Genomic DNA, 10,681 nt, shown 5'->3' on the forward strand with positions numbered 1-10,681 from the left:
CTGTGGGACCATAGAATGCTGCCGCTAGTGAGCAGTGTGCCACCTGGCACCGCCGTGAAACACACCTCGGAGGGGGAGGAATCCCACCCATTGTTTTATTTAAGGCTTATTTCATAGCCTGGTGAAGTGTTAGTTCATTGCTTTCCAAAGGCAAAGAAGAACATGTAAAGAAAGCTGATAAAACCGGTAAACTGGCATAAAATGAAAGGGGTTCCCTGCTTGATCCTTGGGCAGAATGAATTTACCTTCTCACTTGGTATCTGGGTAAGTGGAAACGTTCTCTGGGACAAAGGAAGTGAGGACATACCTGTGGGAGCAGCCAGAGGTTTTGATTATTATCCATTCAATTGTTTCTGGTGCTTTAAGAATGTTTGCACCTTCTTGGCTAGTTCAGACCCATGTAGTTGCTATAAAATTGTGGAACTGAGTTACTGTGGTAACATGGAGCAAGAATGCTAAGCTTAATCCCACTGTCATAGCACTTCATTAAAATTTTACTGTAAACATATGTATTTATGACTTTAGGGTCGATGGCTGAAAAGTTAGTTACTGACCGTGAAACGAAAATTCAGTTCAGCCTTTCACCACAGCTCTGTTTTGTATTCCTTAGACAATTTTGTATCCATGTTGCTGTTGTCCCATTATAATCAGGTGACAAGGGCAGACGGCTCCCCTCATTTCCCACCCCTTGTTTGTCTGCCACAGGAACAGGTTTTTCAAAGGATATGTTTGCCAGTTCACTGAGTGTCTCACTGCTGTGACCATAAAAGACACAGTCAGATGTTTTATAAAAGAAAACAGAATAGCATTTAATTTACTTAATCTTGTCTAATAAAACTAATTGAAAAAAGCTCCAACCTTCACACACACAGGCACTCGAGGTTTACGCAGAGATAAATAAGTTATGGAGAGGGAGGATAGGTTAAGCCTCCTTTTTAGAGTCCAATAAAAGTTATAAGTATACAGGTCTTGCAGACTGATGACTTGTATGGTTTCAGACTGAGCTCAATTATCCCACCAGATTTGGCATTAACATGATTTAAATATGTTAATGGACAATTTATATCTGGTCTTGTGGAGTCAGCAGCTGCTGGGTTGGTTCTTAAACACTACCTATGGCATGTGAATGGTTTAACAGCAGACAGGGCTCATATTTAGAGGCTGGATGGAGAGAGAGAGAGTGAGTGATCTGCTTCACTGGCTTCTCTTCTGCCTTTTTTTGTCTTCAAGAAAAACTATTTCTTAATCAGAAACGAGAGTTAGTTGGTTTGTCACATGATCCTCTCCAACTGATCATGGCTAGTGGATTACAGGTTTCTATGAGTAGTTTATTATTGAAAAAATAGATATATTGAAGCTTTTTACCCTGCGCTCATCAGGATACTACACAAGAATACCTGTATTAGAGGAAAACAACCCCTTCAGTGCCAGTGTGATGCTAGGTATGTTGACTGTACATCCTAAAGACTGGCAGATTGTATCAAACATCATGTCCCAGTCACTGTTCACAATGGGCAAGGTACAGAGCATATCCAACCAGCCCATGCTTGCAAAACTCAAAACACAAAGGGCGATCTTGAGCCCATGTTCGCCATCCGTGCAAATGCCAGTGGGGGGGGCTCAAGATTTGGGAGTCGCAGATCTCGCCGGTGAGATCGCGATCTTGGATATTCCTCGCCCCTCACTGGTGATGTCATCAGGTTCACGCCATGAATTTCAATACATTTGAATTTCTTTAGCCCTTCCTCCCATTATATTTATACCCTTTAAAGATGGTACCCTAATCTCTGTGCAGCCAGGTTTAGCCAGCGCGTCGAGGCCCCATCCCCACATGATGGTGTGAAACACGCCCCCTTGATTTTTTTAGGCAGTGTGACATACGATCTGGAGAGAAATCAACGTGTTTTCTTACCAGAAACAACACTCTGCCAATTTTTGGTAAGGTTTCCCTCACAGTGTCCAACATTAGAAGTGATGCTGCAGTTGGACAACATTTGCTAAATAATCCACAGTGTGCCAAGAATTATGTTGACAATCAAATTAAAATTGTCAGTCAGGCAAAAGTGTGGTGCATTTATATGTACTGGAGCTACATATATTAATACACAGGGCCCTACTCTTTGCCAACAGAAAGAACACGTGCCAACATTCCACTTGTTTCAGCGAAACAAACTAAATAATAGCCATTTGCTGATTCAGTCCCCAGGGCAATGCCTTAACCAATCAGGGTCAAGCTGCCTGGTTTAAATTTCAAACATGCTTGGCAGTTATCTGTCAGTCACCGTCACCTGGTTCTTTTCCCATGACAATGCCTCTACCAATCATAGTCCACTTGCCAGCCAATCAGCATCGTCTTCTCATACAATAAAAACTGTTGTTTTCCCCTTCTACTGGTATTCTTGGAAAATGTCCTGATGAGTGCAAAACAAATAGCTTTGACATGTCTCTTTTTCCACAATATCCAAGTTCTGTGTTATTAAATCGCTTTGTGGTTAGTTTATGGCTGGATGAGCTCCTTTCTCAATCAGAGTTCATTGTATGAAGTGATTACATGTATTGCTTAGTCCCCACTCAGATGAGAACACATGTACTTGTCTGGATGCTTTTGATTCGATTTTATTTATTATTGTGACATGTATTGGCATACAGCGAAAAGTATTGTTTTTTGGGCACGAAACGGGCAAAACGTATCATTCATAGGATACATAGGGGAGAAGGAAAGGAGAGGGTGCAGAATGTAGTATTACAGTCCTAGCTAGGGTATAGAGAAAGATCAACTTAATATAAGGTAGGTCCATTCAAAAGTCTGATGGCAGCAGGGAAGAAGCTGTTCTTGAGTCGGTTGGTACATGACCTCAGACTTTTGTATCTTTTGTGACTGGGTTAGGAGATGGTCTATTTATATTCCTCCAAGGATGAATATTTCTGATGAGGTTTCCAGACAGGTTGACTTCATTTTAATGGCTTTGGAATTTGGGAGATATAGTTGTGCAAATATTCAACCATTTTAGAAGCTGTTGCTTCATGTCACTAGAATACAGGTTTCGGTCTTTTAAAACTCAATCAATGATTTTCAGCCAGTAAATATGAAAAGTCACTTTTGATATAAAGCATGGCTTTATAACATCCCTCTTAATCACATCCTTTTCTTTGGAAACAAATCCTTTTCTTTGGAAACATTAATATAAAGTATTTCAGCAGCCACGACTTCTGCTTCCACCAGTAGATCTCCATTTTGGACTCTACTGCTCCTGCAACAATCATTTTATTATTAATATGCCTATAAAAACCCTTCAGATTTTCTTTTATATTAGCTAGCAATCTATTCTTACGCTGCCTCTTTATTATTATTTTATTTTCTACTTGACTGCTTGTCACATTTATATTCATCCTGATTATCCTTTATATTATCCAGCTGATGTCTCTGCCTTGCAATAGTGACTCACACATTGAAAGAGGTTGCACTTCTTGCAACAAACTTAAGATACTGAGGTAAGAGTTTATTAAACATGCTTTCCAGCCATTGCTTTCATAAAATCAATGCACCTTAAGCTCTAAAATAAGGTACTATTCTGCAGATTATTTTGCTGTGAGATTAAAAATTAATGTTTTATATCAAACAATAATTTAATTTCAGTTAGTTCAGCTCATTAAAATCATTGGGAAAAGAGGCTGATCCGGAACAAGTGCTTCAAATAGAATACTTAACCGTGTTAGATAATATTTATGAAGTAACAAATGAAACAGTGATGAACAATTAAGGGAAACACTTGACAGCGCTTATTCAAAATACATTTTATTAGAAAGTACGTTTAAAGATTAATGCTCATTCAGCTATGATTTTTAAAATGTATTCTGCTTTTCAGGCATCCTAGACTATTGTCAGCCTTGTGAAAAGTGTATTGGCGACCAGATAGTCCTGTTAAAGGGCAGGATTCAATCTTGCGAAATATGTCCACAAGGGCAATTGACATAATCACAAAGGCCCTACAGGTAAAGATTTGAGGCAGACTGCATCTTATCAGTTTGAAAGCAATTGTAAGTACCTACTTATAACAACATTGTGAATTGCATCTGTATTGACGTTCTTTAGCATGGGAGAATATATGGTGATTTGTAAAAGGTAAGCTATGTTTCCTTTCTCTGTCATCATTAAGGCTACCAATTTCCACCTTTGTAGCACCGCTGTACTCCACCACTGCCCCAGCTCATCTCTTGCTAAAACCCCCATCTATGAATTTGCTATTTATCGACTTGACTATTCTAATGCACCCCTGGCTGGTATAGCGCAGTCTGGATCAATGGGGTATTTGAGGTGCAGTCAACCGTGAAAGGAAATCAAAATAAACATAGGTGGCTGGAGGATGATAGAAATCCATTCATCTGACAACGGAATCTTTTACGAGGCACTGCACATTGAATTTGTTACAGATCAAAGGCTTCAAGTGCAATGGAGAGAGTTTCAACAATTTTTGCCTGCTGGGAAGCCTCAGCAACTTCATATCAAAGCTGTGTGCATATATTGGTGTTGAGTGCACAGTTGGGCAGACTAGAACCCACCCTCCCAGATGAAATTAGCGTCTCCTCTCTGCCAGAGGACTTCAAAGCAGTGTGATCTCACCTGCAGCTTCTGACAGGGGGAAGAGGGAAATCACTGCCGCAGAATGGAGCCCTGCAATGATTTGAAAGTCAGCCAGGTGACCGGGGGGGCATGGAGATTAAAGTGATCTGGCCACTTGAGAATGTACACTGCTGACAGGCAGGAGTACAAAAATAGATCACAGGGCTGCCTGAAATCACCATGGCAGGGCTAGAAGAGGCAGTCCAGCCACGACACCCCATCCCAGTGGAGGATGGTGAAGTCAAACACTCGCCCGCAACCCGTGCCCACTCAACGCCTGGGACCCTCCAGGTTTCCCGCTGGCATGGGCACTTAGTCTCAATCCAGGAGAACCACGGCCATTAGTTCATCAAAAGATTCAAAGAAATCCTGAGAAAATAGCTTAATCTCCACTTGTGCATTTTTTCTATCTCAGTTTCCACATTCTTCCAGCAAAGTTACAGCAGGCAAATAATAGAATACCCACAGGAATTCACCCTCATATTTCCATAAGATTAATAGTGGGTTCACACCTTATTGAAGGTACCAATAAAATTCTATTCTAGATATTTACTCATATGTTGTTTGATTTTTCCAATTTTATGGCAAGATTTCATGATAAACATAAACCATCTGGACTTTAGAACAAGAAAATAAATTAGCCAGCATTCCTGCTTCCAGTTGTCATGGAGTGAATTCCTGTCTAAAATGTGTTTAAGTGCATTTTGGGCAAGAACTGGACGAGGTTCAAGTCAAAAGTCCTCCATGATAAACCAGTCTGCCAACAATCACTAGGCTCACACAGGAAGAATAGCCAAGGACAAGGTGCTGGAGGGTTGCCAGTGCCTGTGAAACAATACCCCAGCAACATAAATTGGTTAGACTGCAAAAGCACTTTGTGTTATTCATAATTCTTTTTCCATACCAGGAGACATTTTTCATTGAAAAATGTGTTCATTGGAATCTGTCTTTAGCTCTTAGACACTCTGCACCTAAAAGGTGTCATTTTACTGCTCCCAACAACCTCAGCTGCCGGCACTCTGATTTTATTCTGTTCCAATTGGAAACACAGAATTAAACATTCTTAATAGAACAACTGTTACTTAACTGGCTGAACTCTGGCTTCAGAAAGAGATAAAAAGGTGGGGATGGGGGCTGCGAAACAGTCTCAAATAGCAAGAATTATTTTCCAAAATGTATTTGGAAAATGTATTTTCAAAAGGAAATTAAAAGCACCAAATTGCAAAAGGTAAAAGGAAATGTTTATTTCATAACAAACAAGGTAAACAAAAACTACTGGGCTAAAGTTTTTATGAGGCCCATTAACAGGCGCAGGGGTCTTGATGTGTGATTTTAAAGTTTATTTATTAGTCACTAGTAAGGCTTATATTAACACTGCAATGAAGTCACTGTGAAATTCCCATAATCGCCAACATCCGGCGCCTGTTTGGGTCAATGCACCTTACCAGCACGTCTTTCGGACTATGAGAGGAAACCGAAGCACCCGCAGGAAACCCACACAGACACGGGGAAAACATGCAAACTCCACACAGACAGTGACCCTAGTAAGGAATTGAACCCAGGTCCCTAGCACTGTGAGGCAGCAGTGCTAACCATTGTGCTATTATGCCACCTGGTACGGTCGCACATTTTTCTATGTCTAGTCAAGACAATATAGCCAGTATGCAAACTGTATGCTGTCTGCTTATCTCAGACTCCTGGCAAGGGAAATCACACTCATCAGAATCACCATCTTCGTGGTCAAAAGAAGATAGCTCTGAATTCTACAACTTGGAATGTTGAAACTCTCACGGATACTCTCAAGAGTCAACACAAGTCCCAATGTATAGCACAGTTGCCATTATCCATGCTCCTCTATTGCAGTGAGACCTGGGTTTTCACGGAGTTGTGGAGACTGTGTTTGCACTTTATCAAAAATGTCACCAGGTTCCTGGATCCAAAAGTCTGCTCCCATTTGTGGCTAATCTTATTTTCGCTGGTGGGGGAGGCGGATATGATGTGATTGATACATAAGCAAAATCCAAACGGAGAAGAGTCATTTGAACTTAATGCTGAGTTTAAACACATCCCATTTTCATTGGAGCAAGGTCCATTTCCCACAGTATGTGACTTACAATTTTTAAGAGTAGACCTGAATGCTCATAAAAGGTGGATAAGGTCTGTGGAGCTGTCAAGCTTTGAAGTTACTTAAATCCCCTGTCTTTTAAATTTTGAAGTTCAACCTGCTATGCCTCCAAGTTTAAAAATAAATTGGTGCTTAGTTTCAAATAGGTGTTGACAAAACCCTTAGGGCTATCATTATTAACGCTTGACTGTTTCCACAACCTGCCTTTACCACAGTGGGAGGCTTCAAGTTCACAATTTTATTGACAGCTCCATGAAGTCATTAAGAGATTAATTGTCTTTGATGTAGGACTATGAATGGAAATGTTTGCTTTTATGAGGGATCAAGCAATTGAGGGGATTTAATTATCTTGAATGGGCATTTATTAAGGGAGTGTTATTTTTTAAAAGTTAATTCTGTAATAGATACTTTAGAACTTCATTTTATTTAATCTCAACATGACTTGAGGTCTGTCCATGGTTGATACTGGGTGAGTTGCCATGGGGGTTGTAAGGGTAAAGGGTGATGAGAGGGCATGTGTTGGTATGAGCTAACACTAAATTAGCATCAGGGCTACAAAGGCCAGTGGGTGCATGGTGGATCATGTGCTGACATGAGTTGGCATCAAGTTGACAAAGAGATTATAAGGGACAATGAGGGTAAATTGAGGGGTATTGGTTTATGTGGAGTGCATGAGGGGCCATTGGGGTGGGTGGAGGGACGTGAGTTAGCGTGAAGTGTATGAGGGGCCACTAGGTGGGTGGAGTGGCTTGGGATAGCTTGGAGGTTATGAGGATCCATTGGGGGTGGGTGGCATAAATTGGCATGGCGAGTTCTTGGGGGATGAAGGAGTGAAGGGTAAGGATTAGAGGGCCTAATATCCAACCACACAACATAACCTGCCCATTTTGGTTTGCAGCAGCCCCTGTGACCACCTCCGAACTGTTCTCAGGATGGAAGGCCCAGTCCTAAAAAGTGCAATGCCTGGACATATTCAAATGAAGAGCCTTGTCCTCTGAAAATAGAAAGAATGTGTCCAGCTATTGCAGCTTTATTGAATTAGACAAAAACATGGGGACAATAGTTCCCTAGTGCATTCTTCATGGAATCATCTTGACCAATCAGGACCAACTTGCCAACTAACAAACACTGTTTTCTTACGCGGTACAAATTGTTACTCCCTTTGAAAGTTGGCATCCTTGCATCGATCCTGATGAGTGACGAAAAGTTTTGATAGCATATCTCTTTTTTCAGCAATATTCAAGTTATATTCTTCCACAATTGTTTCAATGCAGAATCAATGAACGTTTCTTGTTGCAGTTGCTGGCTATCTATACTACCCAAAACTCATTAAGTTGATATGTAAAATGTCTTTCATTTCAATATTAATGAGATTTACTGGAAGAACCAAGGAAGTATCTGCAATTTTAGAAAGATCGGGTAAATGACTTAAAGTATCAGATGTGACTATGGAACACCTCTAGACAGTAGCATGTGTCACAATTGTAGCCTGGTATTTTTAATGAGTAAGTTCTGTAATCTGGGTGGTGCATTAGTTAATAGTTTACGGTTTATAGCAGATATGGGGTCATTTTCCATGATAAACCTTTTTCCAAATATGTTAGTGTGCAAATGTTGGATTCCAAAAGCCAAGGCTAAAGTTTTCCGTTCAGTACTTGGCTTGGGTTGTTGATAGAATCTTGAAAGTAAAAGGGATCAGCTTCATTTTTTGTAGGTTCGACGCTCCAAGGATTATTTGTGACGTATCAACCTCTAGTGTAGTTTCCTCGGCTGGGTTGTAGAATTGAAATGTTCTCAGCAAAATGCTAGATCCACCTATGGGCCTCAAGAAGCATTTCTCTTATCTCAACCTAAGCCAGGATCAGTGTGTATGACACCCCCATTCCACTAAGTGAGTGTTCATTGAAATCTGCCACATCTTACAAGCAGATCTGAAAGTTCAGTAAAGGGCAAGAAAGGTGTTGCTAGTGACTGTAAAAGGAGACCATAGCCCTCAACTTTATTGTTTTGGGCTACTTCCAGTTAGGAGCAAGGGACATCCCCAACGCCTTGCAATATAGCATACACTGTTGTATGTGTAAGGTGACTGATGGTCTGCATGTAAAGAGAGTGGATACATTGGGTGAAATTCTCTGGCTTCCCAGTCACGTGTTATCTGCCAGCAGGAGGTGGCGTGTTGTTTGCCAGCAGCGGGATTCTCTGGTCCCACCACTGTCAATGGGAATTCCCATTGATGTCACCCCACGCCAGCGGGAAACCCATGGGCGAGAGTGCTGCCGGGGGCACTGGAGAATCCCACCGGCGTGAACAGCCGAGGAAATCCAGCCATTATCTTCTCTCTTTCCAGAGAGAATCAGGTGGATTCTGCATGTGGTTTCACTCGGATAGCAGATTTCCTTTGATGGAGGGTACCATTGACTTCATACACATTACTTTGCAAGAGCCACAAGTAAATCTACCACAACTGCAAATTGTTCCATTCCCTCAATGTATATCTGATGGACCACATGCTCAGCACATCATTCTTGCCAATCTTTAGTGTCTTGCTTTGCCTGTATTTCGCACTAGTCTGCTTTACCATCAGCATTTGAGCAATGTTAAAAGATCAGAGGGTGGTTAATGGGTAAGAAGGGTGGATCACTTGGCTCATGATTCCATAGTGCTTCTGATCCACATGTGGGCATTATGCCACATGACCTGTCATAGAGCAGTCATTGGGGTACTTAAGCAATACTTCTGCAGCATGCTTTGTGCTAATGGAGCCCTGAGGTAATCTCCAGAGGAAGTGTCATGATTCATTGTGGACTGTTGCAACCTTGCCATCAAAAGGGTGCGGTTCTTGCTGCCAGATAAAGGGCAAGAATCTGAGGAAGAGGAGGCACAGAAGGAAGGGAGGAGGGAACCAACACATTCCCTTTGATCTGAACTGTATATAATTGGCTCATCTGATTGCGGTGCTATTAACTCAACTCAATGGGTGGGCTTTTACGGCCTTGCTTGTCTGAAAAACGTAAAAATCCCGCCTGAAGTCCATGGACCTTTCCGTGGCCCGCACGTTGCCTCCTCCGATTGCTGTGGCAGACTGGACGGTAAAAGTACGGCCAATATCTCATTTAGCAATGGTGCCTCACCTTACTTTCCCTCTCTTTTGACAATCACAGTACCCTCTTGAACACAGTGTTGAAATTGAAGCCATAACAAAGCAACTTTATCAAACAAGTCACCCAACATTCCATACAAGTCTTAAGCACCTTAAACAGCTATGACCAGTTTATACTCTACTCAGCAATGACCAATTTTACAAAGGTGCCCGTACGTGTATATCAGGCCACTCATTAGAATATGCAAGATGCCTAGTGCCTGGTTAAGTTGTGGCTGAAGGTGACTGAATATTATCTGAGACTAGCAAGTACACAATCCCTTATTTATCCCACTGAGTCCCTTGGAGGAATTGTTGATGTTATTTCTCCTCTTCTTTTCTGTACTTAAGTTTAAATTTGTTAATTCATTGAAGATTATGTTTGTTTACTCTTAGGTTGCTGATCTTAGATAGGTCCAGTAGTATTCTTTACAGGTGCCCCATTCAGTAAATTCAATAAATTGTCCAGTTATTTTGTAGCCTAAATCGCATTAACAATTAAAAAGTATTTTTTCTAATCTCTAAAGCAAAATCTTAATTATTTAACCTCAGCAGCTTCAGTCTGTTGCACAGAAACATAAAGCTTCAAGAACTATAATGGAATGTGAACTATTCTAACTGGGGAGTAATTCTACAAGATCAACAAGTTACTTGCGCTGTCGACTGTAAAGCCTGATAATGTAAATACAGACTGCATCTTTACAAAGCCAAGTCTTGGTAACTGATTAACTAGTTCACCACAAAAATACTTATGAAGAATTCTCAAAGCACTACTATTTGTCTATTTATAATGTAA

Source organism: Mustelus asterias, chromosome 3, assembly GCF_964213995.1.
Source record: "Mustelus asterias chromosome 3, sMusAst1.hap1.1, whole genome shotgun sequence".
In the NCBI taxonomy this organism is placed as follows: domain Eukaryota; kingdom Metazoa; phylum Chordata; class Chondrichthyes; order Carcharhiniformes; family Triakidae; genus Mustelus; species Mustelus asterias.